General features: G+C 46.6%; 1 protein-coding gene across 4 annotated transcripts in view; it reads left to right on the forward strand.

Annotated features, from left to right (window-relative positions):
- Nucleotides 1-533: 533 nt before the first annotated feature.
- Nucleotides 534-20,557, forward strand: part of SLC25A22 (solute carrier family 25 member 22) — a 59,529-nt gene continuing 39,505 nt past the window's right edge. For 3 of the 4 annotated variants that reach the window (XM_051620528.1, XM_051620534.1, XM_051620533.1), the window contains exon 1: nucleotides 534-630. The gene's annotated coding sequence lies outside the window, so the exon portion shown is untranslated. Of the gene's footprint in view, nucleotides 631-1,286; nucleotides 1,379-20,557 lie in introns of those variants that run through there. The other variant, XM_051620532.1, reaches the window with a different exon arrangement.

Genomic DNA, 20,557 nt, shown 5'->3' on the forward strand with positions numbered 1-20,557 from the left:
GTGGATGTTTTTGTGTGGGAACTCAGTCCCCATGGAGCTCCTGTAAGTAACCCAAAAGTGATGACCAACTGTGGCCTGGAGGATTTCTAATGGGGCCGTAAATGTCACAACATGGTGACCTACTGCCCACGACCAGCATGGTCTCTATTCTGAAGCGTCTTTATTTAGATGGGAATGACAAATTTATTCTTTCGAACCCCCTTTTCGCTTGCCCATCGTTCCAGCCGCGTCCCCCCTCGCCAGGTGGCTGCAAGATGGCTGCCGGGTGGGGCTAGGGAGGGCATCTCGCCCTCCGGCGGGACGAGGGAGGCCGGGGCTGACGGGCATGGCGGGCAAAGCCCTCCCGTCTGCTTCGGGCCGCCTCGGGACTGCGCCGCGGGGACTTCCCAGCCGAGGTTCGCCGTTCCGGGCCGCGTCGCCATGGCGACACGGCGGCCTCCCGGCGGGGAGGGCTCGGCGGCAGCCGCAGCTTTTCCTGCGCCGGGTCCGGCCAGGGGGGGCAGAGCTGAGCCGAGCCAGGCAGAGCAGGGCCGCGCCGAGCCGCGCCGAGCCCCGCCGCGCCGAGGACCTCCGCACCCCGCGCCGCACCGGCCTCTGGCCCCGGCGGGAACTCGCTGCGTCCCCGGACCGGTAAGTGCGGGAGCGAACCCGCCCCGGGAGGCGCCGCTGCGGTCCCAGCGCTCCTGCCGCCGGGCTGCGGCTCGCTCCTCTGGCCTGGCCCCTCACGCACCGGCCCCTTCGCCTCTCGCCTGGCCAGGGGGTGTGCCGGGCCTCCTTCCTGCACTTGTGGTCCCTGGGATGCCGGCCCCTCACCCCGGGGGCTTCGGGCTCCTCTGGCCACTCATGCACCCTCCTCCCCTCGGGGGCTGCAGGCTCCCCTGATCCCCCGTTCTCCCCACCTCAGGAGTTGTAAGCCCTCTGGCCTCGCTCCAGCTCCCCTCATCCTGGGAAGTGCCGATCCCTCCAGCTACTCTCGTCATCCCGGGGGATGGAGGTCCCTTTGTCCGGATTTGGGGCCCGAGGCGAAGTTGCCTGCGTATCAAAGCCGAGCCTGGGGGAGATCGCCCCATGCTCCCTGCAGTGCTGTGGTTGTCCTTGCTGGGTGTTGGGGTCTGTCGCAGGGTTGTCCTTCCTTTCCCTGTCCACACAGGGGAAGTTGTGGGTGACATGTGTGCGGGTCCAGCCGTGCCCTTTAGTGCCCCAGAGCTGCTGCTTTTTATATCAAAAGTGATTTGCATGTCTCTTTGAGGCTTCCGATTTGTGGGGTGATTTTTGGGATTGTAGCCTCTGGCTGCCCCCGTCTCAGGGCAAGGTCCTGCACCTAAGCTCCTCCAAGCTCCTTCCAGGCTTTCCTAATCCAGATCTATGCTTCTTCAAGGTAGGTCAAGGTTATTGGGCTTTTTCTCCTGTGGATGGGGAACGTGGAAATATGGATAGGCTGCAGGATTTCCTCAAGGTCACCCTGGAAACTGGACCCTCTGAAGCTGCTGGATTCCTGCAGAGTGTCTCTGGTTTAATTGCCAATCCTGAGTTAAACCGTGACACAGGGCAAGGGCCTAGTTGTGGAAATTGGATTTTCCTGTGCCCTGGGCCTTTCTCCTGCAAGGCTTCTCAGCTTTTAGTTTCTGCAACTAGCCAGGCTGTCAGAATAAGAAATGTGAGGGCAGGATCCCAGCTATGTTTATTTTACCTATTATCTTTTAGATGGGTGTTCACAGTTAAAGACTGAGTGCTTTTACTATAGCACATTCATCTCTGAGAGTCTTGCTGATGTTAGGATCTGACCTCTCATGGTGAGGCTACTGCTGTTGGGATTGCATCTGATTTTGATCACTGCAAATCACTGTGGCTTTGCCCTTCAAGAACTGATTTGGTAAGCAAAAGGCAATTGCACTGGATTGGTACTTGGCTGATAATGATGCATTGTGTAAGGCTTGGATGGCAGTTCTCTTCTTGTCCTCAGCCTATGTTTTGCTTTCCAGGTTGTTATGAAGAAAGGTATAGGTAAGGTCTAATAGGAGGAACCTCTTCACCAGAAAATAAATACCAGTATTTAGTAAGGATTTATTCCTTTGAATGTCTTGCATGAGTGACTTTTAACTGTGTGCTATTACTTATCATTCATACAGGTAAAATTTTTGTCCTGGTGCTGTGCCCTTGGCCTCTTTTGTTCTCTAAGTGCCCATCAGAGTAAGGAAGAGGATGGTAATCAGTGGCAGAGGTGGATGGCCGAGTTGGAACAGGAACCAAATCTATGTCATAAATTTGAGCCCAACACTTCTTTGAAGGAAAGTCTGCAGTCTTGTTTGATGTCCAGCAATCTCGTTAATATCTTACTAAGATGCCAGGGCCCTAGAAGATCCTTCTGCTGCCATTTTAAGAAGAGCTAGTGTGCTGAATTAAGTTACTAGGAGGTAGAAAGCACAGATAGCCTGTCAGGGCTACTTGCACTCCTTCTTTTTCCAAGATTTAAATTAGTGGGCAAGACAGAGGGAAGTATCTACCTGGTTGACCAGGGTGACAGCAGCACAAACATGTAGAAGCATCTCCCTGCTCTTGCCCCATATGTTTTCTGTTGTATGTCTCTAGCAGGGCAAAGGTATGATGGAGAGAAGGGGCTGAGATGCAGTGCCTGGGGTTTGGTGTGCCTTGAAGCCTGGGAGCTGTGAGGACTTGGAACTGTGCTCTCACAAGGATAATAATGGGAAAGGTCTCACTTAGGAGATGTAAGCATTTCCTCTGCCTATGCAGTTCTTGCATAATTGTCATGCTGAGAATTGTGGAATAGTAGGAAGGAGAGGTTTTCTGGAGTAGGGTAGCAGCATTTTTAGGTGGGAAAAATACTGCAGAGTTGAGCTAGAATAAAACGCATCTACATCCCACATCCCTGACAGGGGGCCCAGTTTTACAGATACACCTATGAAAAGCTTTTCCATGAGGGCTGAATACCAATTTAGGAAACATTCTTGTTGCAGTGTATGTGATGACCATGCAATTCTGTGAAAATAGTTAATTATCCCCGGCACTCTTGATTTTATCTGAATAGTCTGCAGCCGGGAGGCTGTAAGAGGAGTGTCTGATGAGTTTCTCCTTTTTCTTTTGGCAAGGAGTGTCTAGGTGTCACGTAAGGCTGTGTGGTCTCCATCTCTGGCCCTCCAAAGGGCAGCTGGCGTTGGGTTTGCTTGCTGGGCTGGGGGTTACTTCTTTTACAGATGTAAACCTCTGCAGTCTCTTCCACCCAGCTGTGGAAATAAAACGCTTTTGAGTGGAATTGCCAAATACAAAGTAGCTGCTGGAAGGTGATTTTTCCTTGTGAAATCTGGGAGGCAAGAGGCTTGTGTGGCAAAAAGAAAAATTCAGCAGCGTTGAATGCAGCCGTGGAAGGACTCGTGTTCCTTGGTGCCATCTCATAGCATGCCTGCCTTGCCTTTTTCTAGTGCAATGCTTTCTTTTGTCACTTGATCCCTGGGCTCACTTGGGGGCAGAGAACTGCAAATGTTTTGCACTGCCAACTTTCCAGTGTGTCTCTAAATGGGTTGTTTCTATCTGCCTAGAAACATATTGTTCTGCCAGAATGATATAAAAGAACTTTGAACTAGGCCTTAAGGGTGAAGGAAAAGGGGTGGAAAAATGCAAAATATTTTTGTTTGGTTGTTAGGATATCCTGCACTGGGAAGATGATCTGTAACCAAACAGAGTTTGGAATGGCTGAGACAAATGAGTTTTCTTGTGACCCTGAAAGCTGCAGTTCATGTGTATTCCTCCCTATGAAGGGAGTTTCTGCAGTTTCCCCTTTTCTAGGCTGTTTCAGAACAGAAAAGCATTTCTCCTAAGCTTGCCTTGTTCCTGACTGTCCTTATTCTGAGCATTTTTTTTTACCTGTTGTTTTTGTTTGTTTGTTTGGCTTTTTGTTTTTCTCCAGAATGAAGTTTCTACACAGCTGTTGGCAGGTCAGTGGTGTCCCAGAGCTGTGCACCTTGGCCCTTGACTGAAGTTAATGTAGCTCTGGCAGAGGCAGCGGGGCAAATTTGGTTAGCACCAGCTGAGGTTGGGCCATCATGTGGGAGTCTTTGAGCTACAGGCAAAGCCACACAGCCTCCTTAGCCTGTCACTTAGAAGTTTGTTAACATCCTGTTAGGCTTCCTGTTGGACAAGCACCTGCGCTGCTGCTTCAGCAGCAGCAGTAGTGCAGGATGGGGAAGTATCTGCCCAGTCACAGCATCATACCTTCTGCTACTGCAGGTATATAACGACTGATTTCCTTTTACATCTTTAGGTGTATGCATTCACCTAAGTCCTTAACTGTGTTTTCAGGAAATGCAAAAGCTTGCCATGATGCTTATATTTGCACGTTTAGGCTTTCTTAGAAGTATGCAAACATCTGTACTACCAGAAAGTTAGAAGAGTTGAAATTATCAGTTACTTATCATGGCAAACAAGCTATGGATGCTACCTATGCTAGCCAGTGCATTGGTTTTATTTTTTACATATCATACACACCGTGTATATTTCATTGTTCGTTTCTCATAAATGGCTGCATGGACTTGCTGAAGCTGGTTTGCTTGTGTTCGTTTGCAGTGAGGTAGTGGGATATAACTGTAAGCACTTCTCCTCCTTTGCTGAAGAAGTGCCTGAGGTCTAACAGGACCATGTGTTTTGGCTTCCCTGGCACTGTGATTTGATTAAGCCTTCTTTCTGCAAAGCTGACTCCTCTGAACTGTGGCTGATTGCAGCGGGGACTGTCATTTGCCCATATCCAGCTAACAGCACAATGGGTTGGTAGAGCTAACGCTGTGTTGCTCCAGTTAATTCTAACAGCACATAAATACTTTTTGCCTGTCCTCTTCTGTTTGCCTTCCAGCACAAAGATAACAAGCAGGAAGGAGGTGGATTGAGCTCAAAACTGGGTGTTGTTTTAACCTTCCAGTATTGATTGCCAGGTAGTTCCAGTTGTTATGAAGATAAAGTAAGAGGGGTACAGAACCTGTAGAAAACAAGGCAAAATCCCAGACAAACCCAATTAAAATACATTGTCATTCTGTGTAGTTTGGGTTTCTGTCTGGCAGTTTCCTCTTACACATGTGCAAATAAAAAAGCTTTGAATACTTGCTGTCTTGGGAGGGCTGCCCACATGGAGATTATTCGCTTGGGGAAGGGAAAGGCACTTGGGCAGCAATGTTTTTTCAGTGTTAGGAGAAATGTGATGGGATATTGTTCAGTTAATTTGTGGGGGTCTCTGTTGATTGTGATTTAATGTAGCCTGTTGTGAGCTGCTGACAGGAACGCAGTCTTATATTTGTTTTGTTAAACCCTTCCATAACCGGTTCTTGTTCTCAGTTTTGGTGGTGCTGTTGTGGGTGGTTGGCTATGCTTTGTCAAACCTCACTGTGCCCTGCTCCATCCTTTGGTGCTGATGCTGGTGTGTGGCTTATCAGGAAAGCTGTCTGGATTTTTTCTTTTCTGGGTCTGCAGCATTTATCCAGAAGCCAGGAGGAGGACAGTTGATTTTGATCCAGCTGAGTTTCCCAGAATGGCATGAATTTGAAGAGTTGGACATGATAAACAATGTGCCTGCTCCACCTGGAGTTTTGCACCATGGTTGTGGCTCATGCTCTTGATTTAAAGGCTGTTTCAGCTACAAGGAGCTTTGTGGACAAATTAGGGAGGGGAAGGAAGAAGGAAAACTTCCTGTCTTATACAGAATGGCAGTGCTGCTGTACTGAGTGACTAACTGTCTTGGAGGAAGCCTTTGGGAAGAGAGAAGATTTGTCTTTTCTCTTTTCATTGGAGCACAAAGATAAAGGACTTCCAGCAAGTCATTTTGGTAGAAGAGAGATGATGTACGGGTGAGCTTTTAGTTTGGATCAAGCCAGAAGCCAGTCCAGTAGCCATGCTCCTTCATTTCTTAATTCATCACAGCTCCCAGTAAATCCTTTCAGCTTTGACTAGGGATTGTGCTGTGTTACATGAAAGCTCCTAGCCAGGGAGAGCACTGGCTTTGCACAGATAAATATGTGGAAGGAGGCTGTAGCACGTGGTGCACTTAGTCTGGAGCAGCGCATCTGTCACGTCTGTTTCTGCCCAGTACTGTATCTTTGTCACCGTGGTGTCTAACCCCTTACTGCCTTTAATGGGTGTGCTACCTGCACACCTTGGTAGAGGAGATAAGGGCAGTTCACTGTTGCCTGCCAGGTAGGGTGGGATGGAAACACCCTCTCCAAGGCTATGTGCAGACTGGGAGCTTGTGCTCTTTCCTCTGTGATAGGGATTTATAAAAAAAACAAACCAAACCAAAAAAAACACAACAGAAAAAAGGGAAGCATGTTTTAGGGACCAGATATGTCAGGGGCTAACTGTGAAATTGAGTGCTGCTTTCTCCTTTGCCACAGATTCAGAGCATGACCATGGACAGGTAGCAAAATGTTTGTCTCTGACACTGTCCCCTACAATCAAATAGGGACAGCAGCATTTCCGGGGTTTTCTAATTCTGTGCAATAGCAATGGCAGCTGTTGCAGAAGGTATGATCTGATGTAGTAAATGGTCTCTCCTTCTCGGTGCTTTCTTTTCCTTTTTCATTTTGTGTTGGCTGTCAAGGGTGGGAATAGCTTCCTTTTCCATGCTCTGGGTAAGACGAGCTCTTCTCTGTAGGCAACAGGAGCAGTTGTTGGTTCATCTCATCCTTTGGGAGCAGCTGTTTTTTATGAAGGTTATTTTCTATGGGCAGTAGTTCTTTTAGAGGACATAAAACACATTGCCCTGACACCCTTCCTGTGAACTGTCGATCTCCTTTTGGTAGCAGCCGAAAGTCTGTGTGACCTGAGCAGCTGTGGTCTTTTTGATGGCCTTTTGTTTCGTTGGCTGTTTGTTTTTTTTCAGAAACTTTACAATAGAGATTAATTGGTGCCATACTCTCATTCTTCAAAAGTAATGGAGAGCTTGAAGGAAATAGCTTGAATACTGAAGCAATAAGCACTTCAGAAATGCCAGATGCTATATAAACAACTAAAGTCAGAACACCAGTCCTTCCTGAAGGAGGGATAATTTGTAGAAATACTTCAACAGATGGTATGAATTTGGCTTTGGAAAGGGGGGAAGAAATGGCAATGGCTGCTGAGCTGTGTGTGGGTGCTTGCCCAAGTGCACTGTGCAGTGTGCTGCCTGCCAGTACACTACCGTAGCAGGCTGCTGCCACTGCCTCTGCATGCTTGGGAGGCATCTGCGCATCACTGACTCAGTCTCTGTGGCTCTGCCAGGTCCCTGGTGAGAAGTGAGCTCCTGCTTCCCCTGCAGTGAGGTTCTGCTGTGCCTGCTTGCTGGGGTGTTCTGGTGGAGGTGAGCTGTGGCCAGTTTGCAGAGGTGCAGGGTCAGCTCGTGGAACAGAGGCTGCAGACTTGCTGTGCAGCTTGTGAGACATTGCTTGGCATATGGATGAGACTGTGGGAAGGACATGGCATGATCTGACACTGTGTTGCCTTCACACTGCTGCGGTTACCTGGACCTGTGGCGGTGCAAATTCAGGTGATCTGAAGCTGAAAGCATACAGATCAGTTGTGGCAAAGGGCATATGCTGTTTGGACACAGCCGTACATATGTATGAGCTGGCAAACTTGCTGGTAGTCTGAAAAGACATGGGATAGGAGATGGTTTACTTGTCATAGTCAGGGACCTTGATGACCTCTGGCAGAGCAGGCTGCTGTAGCCAACCTTCCCTCTTCCTCTTCCATGATGAAGTTACTACTCTTGGAGGGGAAGTAGAACATGATTTCCCCAGCTGGTACCAGACCTGGGGTCCTGACATCAATTATGGCAGCAGCAGTCTGCTTTGCCAGCCTTTGCATGAGTTCTGCTGCGGGGCAAGCAGTTTTCCACATCAGTAGCCACAGCTGGTTTTGGTGGGGATTGTGTATTTGAGCCCAGAAGTCCTTGTCTGAGGTCCTTTGGAACACAGCAATATGTCTGGTTCCTGCTGCTATTTGTTGTTCCTGTCATGCGCTCATTGGCAAGACAGTGTTGGTTGGTAGTTAGAGCAGGGCTGTGAGGTGTGATTCAGGGGTGGTGGTTTTTGTTTTCAGAAAGTTAAAAAACCCAAAAACCAACAACAACAACAAAACAGGTCTTAAACAATGCAAGATGAATAACTTCGCTGAGAATGATTTACGTGTCAGGTAAATTCTTCTGGATACATCTAGCACCTAGCAGCATTGCACGACGCATGCAGAGTAGCCAGGTAAGCTGTTTAATGTCCAGAGGATGACTTTCCAAGTTTGACTTATTTCATGTCTTTCCTCTCACTCTTTTTCCTTTCTTTTTTGTATTACCCATCTCCTGTTGTTCTGTCTAGGTGAGCGGGTCCGCATGTGTTTTCATTTGCCTGTAGCCTCCTAGATATATTGACTTCCTGCTGGAAAAGCCTTATCTACCTTTGAAGCCTGCTGATTCACAGCACTCTGGGTAAAGAGGGGGTGGTGGATGGATTATAACACAGACTCCCAAGGCATCAGGTGGTGGTTGCATTACCCCTGACAATTCCTCTGCTTGCCACAGAGTGCGTATGAGTTTCCGCAGAGGGCCACTAGCCTTTTCAGGAGCAACATGACCCATTTTGGGCTGCTGATGTGTTTACCAGGGAGCCATTTTGCAGTGATCTGAACAGCTTTGCCATAAGCCAACAGCTGAGTTGGGAGGAGAGAAATGCTGTTTGTGATGCAGGAGAGGAGCAGGTACATTTATGTACCCCTACAGCAAAGAGACTGGTAGCAGCAGTGACCTGTATCACCATTCCTGTGGCTGAGAGGCAAGGAATATTGATTAATGTGACATTTAACTGGCATTTGTTCTGGTGTACTGGGAGCATTAGTCAAATTTTGCCCTCAGCAGTCAGAAGTAGTGAGATCAGCTTCCTTCCTGTGAAGGTCACACTACCTGCTGTTGCAAAGTGTTTTGGAGACAGGGAGGTGTCCTTTTTTAATGCTGTTTATTTTCTGTGTCAAGTCTATTGTACAAAAGGCACCTGAATACAGCCTTAGCTATAGTGAGCAGCTGAGCAGCTCACTGGCTTGCAGCCAGCTTGTATACCAGTGTTTGCATGCTTACAGTGGTGGCTCCTGCTTGATTCTTCTTTACCTTAGCTCAGCTCCTAACTTCAGAGGGTGACACAGGAAGGTTTACATCCTTTTAGACCTTGGGGTCCTGTTTCATTAACCTATGATATTTTAGCATTGGTACCCACACTAGTAGCTGGGTTTCTTGCAACACTGTGCCTTTGCTACAGGGGCAGGGCCTGGGGTTTGCTGGGTACATTGCTGTTCCAGCCAGGCTCCTGCTGTTCCAGCCAGGCTCATGCTGTCCCTCTTTGGGATTACAAATGTCAGCTATCAGATGATGTGTAGCCCCACAAGGCTCTGGATTTTTAAATTATTTTGTTCAGGGCCCAGAAGCCATTATCTCCCAGGCTTCTCTGGGAAGATTCTTGCCCTATTTGGTTGTTTTTTATTGGTTTTGTTTTTTTTCAGTGCCCACAGCTCTGCTTCTCACTTCTGCTTGTCTCTTTTTTTGTGCTGACACAAACACTTGTGTATTCACAGCTGCACATTCGCCTGGGAATAGGCCTGGTCTGAAATGAGTTCCTCTAGTTGCTGGGGGAAGGAAGACCTCCCTCCTTTTTGGCAGTAGCCTGAAGTTGTACTGAACTTATTACTAATTGAGTAACCACAGCCTCTACTGGGAGAAAAAATAATGTGTCTGAAGAGAGGTGCACTTTCCAGGGGCTAAACATCCCTAGTATGGTTTACTTTGTAAGGAAAATGCCTGTCTGGAATGGTTCTTTACAACCCCCTTGGTGTTGTCCCGAAAGCAGGGTCTGTTACCCGGTGTGCAAGAAGCCGATCCACACATAGAGTTGAGATATTTGCTTTAGTATCCAATTCTGCACAGAAAAGGGAGCAGGGTGGTATTCCACAGAGCAAGCTCAGTTTCCCGAAACACAAGTGCTACTTTTATACCTAAAAACATAAGAACTTGATCTCTAACATTATTCTATCACTCACACACACGATTGGTCAACTCATCCCTCGCTTCCATTTAAAGTGGCAATGCTCAGGAATTTCACTGTGTGCTCAGAGGGTAGGAGGCGTGTTGTTAGTAGGGGTCCCTGTAGCCTGTGGGTGTGAATTTTAGAATGCTAATAGCTCATTAATATATTAATACTGTTATTTCAATTACTCAGTGTGTTTTTTCCCAGCGCTCAAGGCTGTAACCAAGATAAGCTGTGGGGAGTGCTTCTTTCCATCTGTTGCAGGTGTCCTGCAAGCCTGTCTCAAGGCTGGGCTGGTGACTACTTGGAGAGAGTTTTTCTGTAATTGGAATCTGGTTTTGTCTAATTCTTACTGTTTCACTGCTATCTAGGCCCTGTCTTTATTCTGCAGGTCCCTTATGTTCTCTTTTATGTGATTTTTTTTTCCCCAAGTGTGATTTTTCCCCTAAGTTTTACTTATTTCAATTAATAACTGACAACATTGGTGTCCCTAAAAAAAACAGGATTTGCAAGAGAGTGTCCTTCTAATTGGAAGAGAAGCAACCCTAGATCCTCTCTCCTCCTTTCTTTCTGGAATGGTTCTTTACAACCCCATTGGGTGCTGTCATCATCTCTCCAGTGGATCTTTGCAGACCTCTGATCTGTTTCTGAACAGTCTTAGGTACCCAGTCAGTCATCCAGGACCATCAGCCACCAAAGGGAACTGATCACTCGGTGAGGTGCACCATCAGTCTCCCTCACCATCCGCTGTCCCCAGAAAGTGGAGGATCTCTCGGAGCCCCCATTTGAATGGAAAATCTCACTGGCAGAAGTCAATGTTCACAAAAGTGATGAAGGAGCTAAAAAAAGTTAACTGTATCCGAATAAAGGGAGACAATCCCCTCAGACATATACCTGTAGGATTTTCTCACATCGGTGGAGGTCGCAGCCCCTTTTATCCTAGTGTCTCTTCCTTTCCCCATTGGCTGAAGTACTCAGAAGGTAGACTTCCCAATCCACCTACTTACATACCTCCCCTAACAGATTTCCCCTGCTTCATACATCACAGGTATCATGAACTCTATGCGAAGTCTGGGATCTACAAATTTAGTTTGTTGGTTCTTAAGTCTGGGTTTACACGATGCCACTTTCATCCGGACACGCAGGAGATGTTCTTATCACCACTTCTGAAAAGACACATCTGGCATTCCTGTTAGTCAAAACCCTGTTCGAGACTGGGCTCCAAGCTGCTTGATGAGATTGCACTAATTTACAAGACTATCTTCTCCCCCTCTGTGGTCACCTCCATGATACCAATGATACCATGTCCAAGATACTTCTTTTGTAAGACACAGCAGCTGGCATTCTTATCACCTTCATGAAAATATTTGTGTCTTCTCTGCCAACCCACTGTCAAGACTGCGTCAAGCAGGGCCAGTGCCTCTTTGTGCAGGACGAGCTGTGTTGCAACAACCTATGCAGCCCTGGGTGCCTGATTGCAGATTTCTCTCTTTGAGGAGTGAAACAAAAATTTGGAGCTTCCAAACCCCCTTGCTTTCTAACACTCCTCACTGAAGTGGGAGGCAGGGTGCGGCTGGGTAAGGATTCCAAGATCAAGACCCCGTAACAACAATCAAGCTATTATTGAGCAGGCATTCTTTATTGCAGCGCTGGGCAGCACTGGGGATTCCTTTGCTTGATTGGTGCGACATGAAAAAGCCTCAGGCCAACGTGAGAAGGTATCTACTAATGCAAACAAATACCTGTATCCATTTTGCCGTGGGAAGGCCGAGCAGCTGAAGTGGGCCTTCACCCCCTCCACTCCTCAGGTCCTTATGGGTGTCTCAGTTCTCTCAGGAAAGCCTTTTGGGATGCAAACAAGAGGGGTTACAATGGAGCTTTGACAGATGTTCCTGCCTGAGGGCTGGTTCCTCACACCACTCTATGGCTCAAACACACTGCAGATCCAGCGTTGTACCAGCCAACGATGGGGTGGGGGTTGATGTCAGTGAGGCTCCCCGAGCCCATCATTTTAACCTCCTGTTCTCACTCCTAAAAGTGGCAATGGGCATTCAGGTATGTATAGCAAGGTCCATTTTCCCAGCTTTCTCCTGAGGAGCTGGAAAAAGGGCATAACATCTTTTCCCTGTTGCACCAACAGCTGGTATAGAAAACTTACCTAAAGGTTCCTTGCAAGAATTTAGAACAGCGTAACTAGCTCCTGTATTCACCAAAAATTAACCCTGTCCTTCCTAGCTTCATGGTTCTGCTAGGGAATTTAATTCAACCTCCAGTCTGAGCCCTTATCTTGATCTATTGTCAAGATAGGATCTAATTTAGACCTAGAGGCTTCTGCCAGGATCGGGGACAATTCCTTGTCCAATGCTCTTCTTGCTTACTTTATACATACTGATTTAACCCAACCAGGCTCAGTTTCAGCAGTGACTCATAGACAATGATCCCACTCTGGCCTAGTCTCTGCTTTTTGCTTTCTGTTATCCAGGGCAGGCTGACGTGTAAACAATATGTGAAACATTTACAGTTAGCTTCTGGGTCCCAATATATCAGTTTGTCTAGCAGGCTCACATAGCCTCTCAAAAGAGATTGAAAATGCTTTGTCAGACCCCTGTTTAACCTCATGCACAAGTTTGTTCAGTTTGGTTTGTGGGTCCCATCCTGGACCCCATACAAAATTAATTGTTGACATTCCTCTAGTCTGTCCAGGTCCCTCCTGGAGTTAGGATTCCAGTCTGGGTTCTCCCTGGGCAAAAGATGGTTAATATAATCTTGTGGATATTTATATTCCATTTCTTTAGCTTTTTCAACTCTTCACAGTTCTCATTACTGAAGAGGATTTTTTTTTAAATATTATATTTTAAAAAAACCCCTATCATTATTGCTTTGAGTAGCTCCAACACTTTTCTTCGCATTGGCCCCACAAACTGTTTCCAATTTAACAGGTCCAGTGCTTTAAGAGGGACATGCACATCAACAAGCCGTCCCTCCACCTTGAATGCTTATCTTAAAGGGGCATGAACAGCAGGACACTGCCCCACTCTCCCAGCCACCTGACTGGAATCTGTATCCTCCAAACATCCGCTTGCCCCCATTTCACTCCCCCTCGTATTACCAGGGTGGAGGGGGAGAGCTGAGGGTTCTATTAACCGATACTCTATATTCACATTGACTTAAAACAATTTTCTTTACTAAACTTACATTTCATTATCATAAAACCATCCACACCTGGCACATCTCATCCTCCTTCATGTTTGCAAAACCACATTGACTGCAATCCACGAATCTTCAGAGGCTTACTCCCAAACTTATTCCAATCTCCAGAATACATCCTAATGCTGAGCATTTAGTAATGTCACATCCTGCTGAGGATACATTATCGTGTTACAAGACACAAGTGAAACAAAAGGGCAATACCAGACACAAGCTAAACAACACTTTTTAACAGTTACCAGACAAGTAAGACAACTAAATCTTTCAGAATACCACCTTTAGAGCGGGTCAGAGGGTGGGACCATCCCAAAGTCCCTTTGCCACTCTGGATGATTTTGCAGGGAAAAGAACATATCTGTATATGATACTTCAACCCATTATCCTCTCTCCTGAGTAATAACATAAGTTGAAGGAGGGTATTATAATTTGGGGTCCTGTTTATTTGCCCCTTTTTCTTCATTTTCTAATCGATATGGCAGCCACCATTGGTTACAGTATTTGATGAGAGTTTTTTTACTAAGTGACTCTCCCAGCCCCTAAGCAATATTTTTCCAGTAGGCCCATATACAGCCCAGGGGACATTTCTTAAGAATTCCACTCTTGTGTGTTTCTCATTTTTAACCCAACACAATATACTTCAGTGAGGCTAGAAATGCTTACCAAATATCAACAGGTCAGCCCCACAATTAACAATTCCAATTATACCATTGTCTGTAAAAAAACCATACATTAGTCACATAAAACATAGGGTACTGGAAGACTTACAAAACACACATTAAACAATTATCAATCCAGTTATTATCCCTTCGGCAGCTGCTAAGACACTCCAAGTTACTATCAGCCAAACTTTGCTATTGTTTCAATTTTAAAGAGATCTCTAAACATAGTTACAAATGACAAAACTTTCACTTTGTTCCTCTCCTGCTGCGCCCCTTGTGGAGCTACGGAACCGAAGATCAGAACTCCACACTCACTTCGTGCTTAACTGCACGTCTCAGCCACACACACACCCAATTCACAAATATTTCAACCAATCTCATGAGATAATACAATACAATTCCCAAAGCAAAAATCAGTATTTCCAATAACTCAATATCCAGATAACATTTTCCAAGTTCACAACGTAAAATAACATTTGCCGAGTCTGATTACCAGGAAATCAATGCTTGTACCAAAGCTCACTCTACTGAACTTGTACCACCAAAGCACACTTACGTGTACTGAACCAAATGTACCAAAGCTTACTCTGCTGAGCTTGTACCCAAAGCACACTCTACTGTGCTGTACCAAAGCACACTTACGTGTACTGAACCAAATGCACACTCTGCTGTACCAAAGCTCACTCTACTGAGCTTGTACCCAAAGCACACTTACGCGTGCTGAACCAATAGCACACTCTACTGTGCTTTCCGCCACCCTGCGGGGTTCTTACGAACTGCGACTTACGAGGCAGCCTTCCAACTGACCGGTTCCAAACAAACAAACAAACAAACAAAAGAATGCCTTATTCTTACCAGAGGTCCTTGTCTGCTCCCGCATGGATCCGCCGAATCGGTGAGTCCCTCCATTGAACTCTCTGGGGCCAGCCTAGGGCGTTGCCGATTCAGAGGTTCCCACAGCTGAGCAGAGAGAAGGGTCCCATCTGGGGTGCCAACTGAAACAAAAATTTTGGAGCTTCCAAACCCCCTTGCTTTCTAACACTTCTCACCGAATTGGGAGGCTGGGTGCGGCTGGGTAAGGATTCCGAGATCAAGACCCAATAACAACAAACAAGCTGTTACTGAGCAGGCATTCTTTATTGCAGCACTAGGCAGCACTGGAGATTCTCCACCATGAGTGCTCCCCCGAGTTAGTGAAACACCTCGACTAATATACACCAAAAACATGCATATTCAGTTCCATGTCAATGAGTTCCCAGAATTCTTTTACACAGTCATTTTATTTCCTGGAATTGGCTATCTTTGTAATTATGCGTGCTTGAGGGTCTCCTGTGGGGGTCTTTGTTGATTCTAGTCCTTTGTCATCTTTGTCCTGGTCTCTTATCCTGGTCCTGTCTCCAGTCTCCTGCTGGTAGATTGCCCAGGTGGGTCAGAATCAACTGGGTTGTCTGTAGGCACCACAGGTTCTTAGAAGACTTGATGTTATCCCAACCTACAGGATGCTTGGCATAGTTGACTGATAGTCTCACAAAGCACCTTGTTTTAAAAGCAACCCTTAGTATAGCAAATTCACTATTTTAGTAAACTTTTATTAAGCTATATTTCTATTGAATTTACTAACGAATATCCTATGATGTATCAGGAGGAGAGTGAGCATCATGTCTTTAAAACACTCTGTAATTCACATGGCATAGTCCTTGCTGCCAGAGAAAGGTGGTAACTTTTCAGGCCTCCTGCGGATGGCTCCGTGTAAAGCCGGATGCACGATGTACAGGAGGAAGTGGGAAAACAGAGACAAAAAGCCCCACGCCTTTGCTTTGCTCTGCTCTGGCATAGTCCCCTGGTGTGCACAGGAACAAGCGCATGCGTTAGAAAGCGCCCGGTGACTGCCTCTCTTCCTCCCCCTTTCATGCCAGGAGGTGGTGGCAGTTTGTAGCAGGCACCCATAGTGTGAGCACAGCCGAAGCCGAGGAAAGCTTATCGTTGCCAGGGTTGGCAGAGGTGAGGGATCTGGTTTACCCTTGGGCTGCAGAGACAGCAGGCTCCTCTCTGAGCATATCTGAAACTTGCTGGAATTTTCTATTTCTTTCTTGCTGTCCTTTTGCCACAGTCTGCCCTTTCCCCTTACTGTTTCTGGAGGCTGTGTTCCTATTTTGACATGGGAGGTGTACAGGGTCCCATCCGTGGCCACGGTGGTAAGAAGGGATGAGCCATCTGGGCCTTTGGAGAGGGGATCTCGTGCCTGTTGCGCTAAAGGCTAGCTGAACGAGCCAGGCTTTTTGCACGTTAGCCAGGTGGCTGGGCTAAGGGAGCCATGGGGTGGCAAGCTGCAGGGTTCCTATGCTTCTCCTCCGAAAGCCGTGTCAAAGCAAGTACTTTCCTCTCGAACAGCTATTACAAAAGAGCCTGGGTTTCGCCTGTCTCTCCCTTTTCCCTCAGGGCACACTGGGCTTGTTTGAATTAATGTAATTAGCACATGCCTTATTAGCTCACTAAGGCACAAAGGACTCATGTATCTTTGTAGCCAGGTTAAGCAGCTCCTATTAATTTAATAACCATGTTCTCTTCAGAGCATGGCAACAGTTATTCTTTGGTGATGACTCAAGCTCAGCCAGTATGGAGGGAATTTGGGCAAGGTGTGTATGTGTGCACTTCTGCTTTACTGTGTTGTAATTTTATTAACAAGCAGACCTGTGAAGGGAATTAGCAACAGGCACAGTAGATGGGAGGAAGCTTTCAGTGCAAACACTAAGTAGCCAGCTCTGGATATTTCCTATAGTCTACGCTGTCTGTAGAAAAGGATCTATAGAATGAATCAGCATTATATGATACAGAGTGAGAGGCAGAAATATACAGAAACAAACTTTAGCAATTTGAGCTTTAACTCTCCTTCAATCAGATTATGAGCTAGGTACTGATAGTAATTTTGCTTCGTTGTCTATCCTGTTTCCCTTCAGTGCATCCTGGATCAGAGGAAGTGACTGGTGTATTCTTGTGCTGCTGAGACTGTGAAAGGGCAAGGATCCAGGAAATTATAGGTCCATCAGTCTTACTTCAATCCCTGGGAAAGTGAGGGAATTAGTCCTCCTGGAGGCTATCACAATTCAAACTGAGCATGTGATTAGGAAAAGCCAGCACAGATTCACCACGGGTAAATCATGCTTGACAAGCCTGATAGCCTTCTACAACAACGTAACCTGCTAGGCTGATGTGGGGTGAGAAGTGGGCATTGTCTACCTGGATTTCTCAAAGGCTTTGGATATGGTTCCACACAGCCTCCTCCTAGAGAAACCGGTACATTATTATCTAGACAAGTGGTTGCTACAGAACCTCAGATGTTGGTTGGAGGTGGTGATTTTTTTTTTTTAATTGTATCTTATTTGCCTAATTTTTTTCTTTTCTCTGCTTCAGGTACTGGAAGGGATATTTGGCTTGGTGAGTAGGAGGCTTTTAGTGCAGGATCAGAGCAGCCTGCTGAGACAGGGTGCATTTTCCAAGCCAGCTTTTTTAGCCCCCTCCTCTTCCCTCTGTCTGTTCAGTGGCTTAGGTGAGTTTGGAGAAGGAACAAACCTTCAGCTTGTGGAGTTTAGCCCAGTAGCTTTGTTGGTCTTCCCTTCCACTGGGCTGTGGGAGCAGCCATGTGTGAGCCCATTCAGCAGGTCCCTTGCTGGATGCTGGGATGGAAGGGATGGAGCTTAATTTATAGCCCTGGAGTAAAGTTGGTTGTTTTTGTTTTCAAATAAATAAGTGTTTGTATTTCCCTCCTCCCCTTTCAAGGGGAAAAAGCTTTTTCTGGGGCTACATGCGAAAAAACATACTCATCTTATGGATGACCTCCATCTTCATGTCACAACAGTTGGTCCTTGACAGCTGTTCTCTTACTTGTGGGCCATCATCAGGGTCTTGGAGGCCTTAAATTGCATCATGTCCATCCTGTGTGCCTCTTTCTAATACCAAGGACCACCAGTTTTCAGCAAGAGATGCACAGTGGGCACAGCACTGACCTGTGCTGTCAGTCTTTCCCCTCTGCAGCCTCAGGTTTGGCTGCAGCAAGGAGGACACACTACAAGGCATGAAACAAGAACAGCTCTGTGGGTGTTTGGGTGTTGTTCTGATGGGGTACTACTGCAATTTGGCCTGAAAAAATACTTATCCCTCCCAGCAGGGCCACTGGTGTCCTTTTCTTTCAGAGGAAATGGGTTTGCTGAGAGCCAGGAGCTCTGGTTTTGTGGTAGGTAGGGAATGAATGGTCCCTTTCATGACCCAGGATCTCTACCAAGCAAGAGCTAGAATCCAACCCTTACTTTCCCTTGGTTGTTTTTAACTACTGCTTTGTACATGGTGTTTATTTTAAATTGGGAGGAGGGAACCTTTTTTCCACTCTGCCGGTCTCTTGGCAAAGCACTCGAGAGAGGAATTTGCACCATTTTATTTCTCAGTGGTAAATCCTTTCAGATCAAAGAGTTGGTCACTCTGTCAATGTCAGTTGGCTCTGCATTTTCCTGACCACCACAGATAATTGAAGAGGAAATGCCATATATAAGTTCTTGTTTGTTTTCCCAGCTGTGTCTCCCATCTGCCAGACTCCAACTTCTCATCAAAGCTGTCCTCCTTCTCCAGCTAATACTGCATGTCTGTGAAGCTTCAATTTAATAAAAACTGGTATGGAGAGGTGATCCAGAGGAAGGTGGGTTTCAAAATATCTAGAAGCACACCAGTTTGATGTGTGACTACATGATTTCTCAAGTGTCACTTGGAAAGGGGCATCACTGGCAATAAGTGCCCACTTAATGTCGTCCAGAGATGTCCAAGCTGCAAACTTGCTTGTACCAGCATGATCATGTGTGGGCAGTTTTACTGTCTGTCAATTCCCCTGTGCATCCACTGTTGATTCTTGAGCTGCAAAATAATGTAGGCCATTATAAACTTAATTTAAATAACAATTTTCTCTAGAAGTTGTCACATATATACAGTTAATTGTGTTTGCATATGGATTTTACAGCTCCCTTTGAATTGGTGCAGGGACTTGCAGGTCTCTACAGACATAAGGCTGGAAACCATCACGATTTTCAAGCAAAATGTTGGGCCTTAATTTCTGCTATGAATGTACTTTGACCTTGTATCACAGCATTATTGAAAATTTTATTAATGGGAAGGGTTTTGGGGCCTCTAGCTCCTATGTCTCTTAGTCCATGTTTCTGAAGAAGCCATGAAAAGGCAAGACTGTTTACCTTTGAGCATAAGTAGTTTTCTATAGTTTAGAGTCTTGTTACTTGTGTTGTAAGCATTGAGAGGAATGAGAGGGGGGAAGTGGTGTAGCATGCTGGCTGTGGCATTTGTGCAGAACAGAGGAGCTAGGTCTCTTGAGACTCACCCACTAGACCAAATTGCCTTTTTGAGAACTTGGAGAAGAGGCAATTTGAGATGAGAAGAGTGCAAACAGCTCCCATGGGCTTCCTTTGTTTAGGCATGTTTTCTCATTCTTCTGTGAGGAAAGGCACTGCAGTTACAGCCTTATGAAGTGTTTTAATGTGTTGCCCTCCTATGGAGCAGGACTCGGCTATGTATTCTCAGTGAGATGACTACAAGGTCATTTGTCCTGCTGAAACTTTCCCTCTGGTCCCTTCAGCTTGGCAGCCCTGATGACTCAGACAGCAAGACTTGCCACGTGGGCTCTGGGTGAGTCACTTCTAATGGCTGCCCTCACTCATCCCATGTTAAAGTTCAGCTGGGGGACTGTCCTTGACTGAAGGGCTATGTACCCCCAAAAATAGGAGGCTCTAGATGTGCATTGGTGCACTTGGTATGCTGCAGGGCTTGATACCTGAGATGAGTGTTAACTTTCCGACTCTGAATCTGGGGTGGTTTCCCAAGACATGCAAAGTTGAAGGGCCTATCTGGCACTTGTTCCTGATTGCACAGGCCTGCTCTTTAAGTCTTTCAGTCTGACTGGAATGCAGGTGGCTTGGCTTTGAGCAATTGCTCTTAGCAAAACTTTCTACCCAGCCAAAGTGGGATGTGCTCTGGCAACTAGAGTGTGATCTGGTGCTAGTACCTATGAACCAGACGCTTTCCTGTGCTGTCTTGGAGTAGAGCTGAAGGGCAGGAAACTCATCTGAGAGCAAGATCATGCTGATGCAAGAAGAGGTCTCTATAGGATCCTCCCTGTTAAGCAATAGGGTAAACAGTTGCTGCACTAACCTAAACTGGTTGTTTGGCCTGGAGAAGCTCTCCAGATTAGGAAGGCACTTCTCTTGCTGCTTACAGTACCTTTTGGAGGCCTTTCTGCAATTCTTAGCACTCACAGAGGTAATGGACAATACTTGTCTTAACTTATTACTTAAGGTTTCTCAGCAAAGCAGGCAAAGTTGCATGACACTGTTCTGGGTGTAGGATGGCAGGACGGAGATCCCAGGGGGGAGAGTGTGGAAAATGTGTGTTCCTCTTGCTCCTGCTGCCAGAGGAGGCAGAAAGATCCCCGCCTTCTTCCCTGCTCTTTTGTCCCCTTCCTTTCCAGTAATACCTGCTGCTCCACTCACACCAGTCCTTGCTTTGGAGTTGGCACTAGGCTGGCTTTTCCTAGTGTGGCCAAGGGCCAAGTCCAAGCAGAGAGACTGAGAATGAGAGCTCAGGAGCCTTTGCTGCTAGTCACTTTTG

The sequence above is a fragment of the Apus apus genome, chromosome 5 (genome assembly GCF_020740795.1).
Source record: "Apus apus isolate bApuApu2 chromosome 5, bApuApu2.pri.cur, whole genome shotgun sequence".
NCBI classification, from domain to species: domain Eukaryota; kingdom Metazoa; phylum Chordata; class Aves; order Apodiformes; family Apodidae; genus Apus; species Apus apus.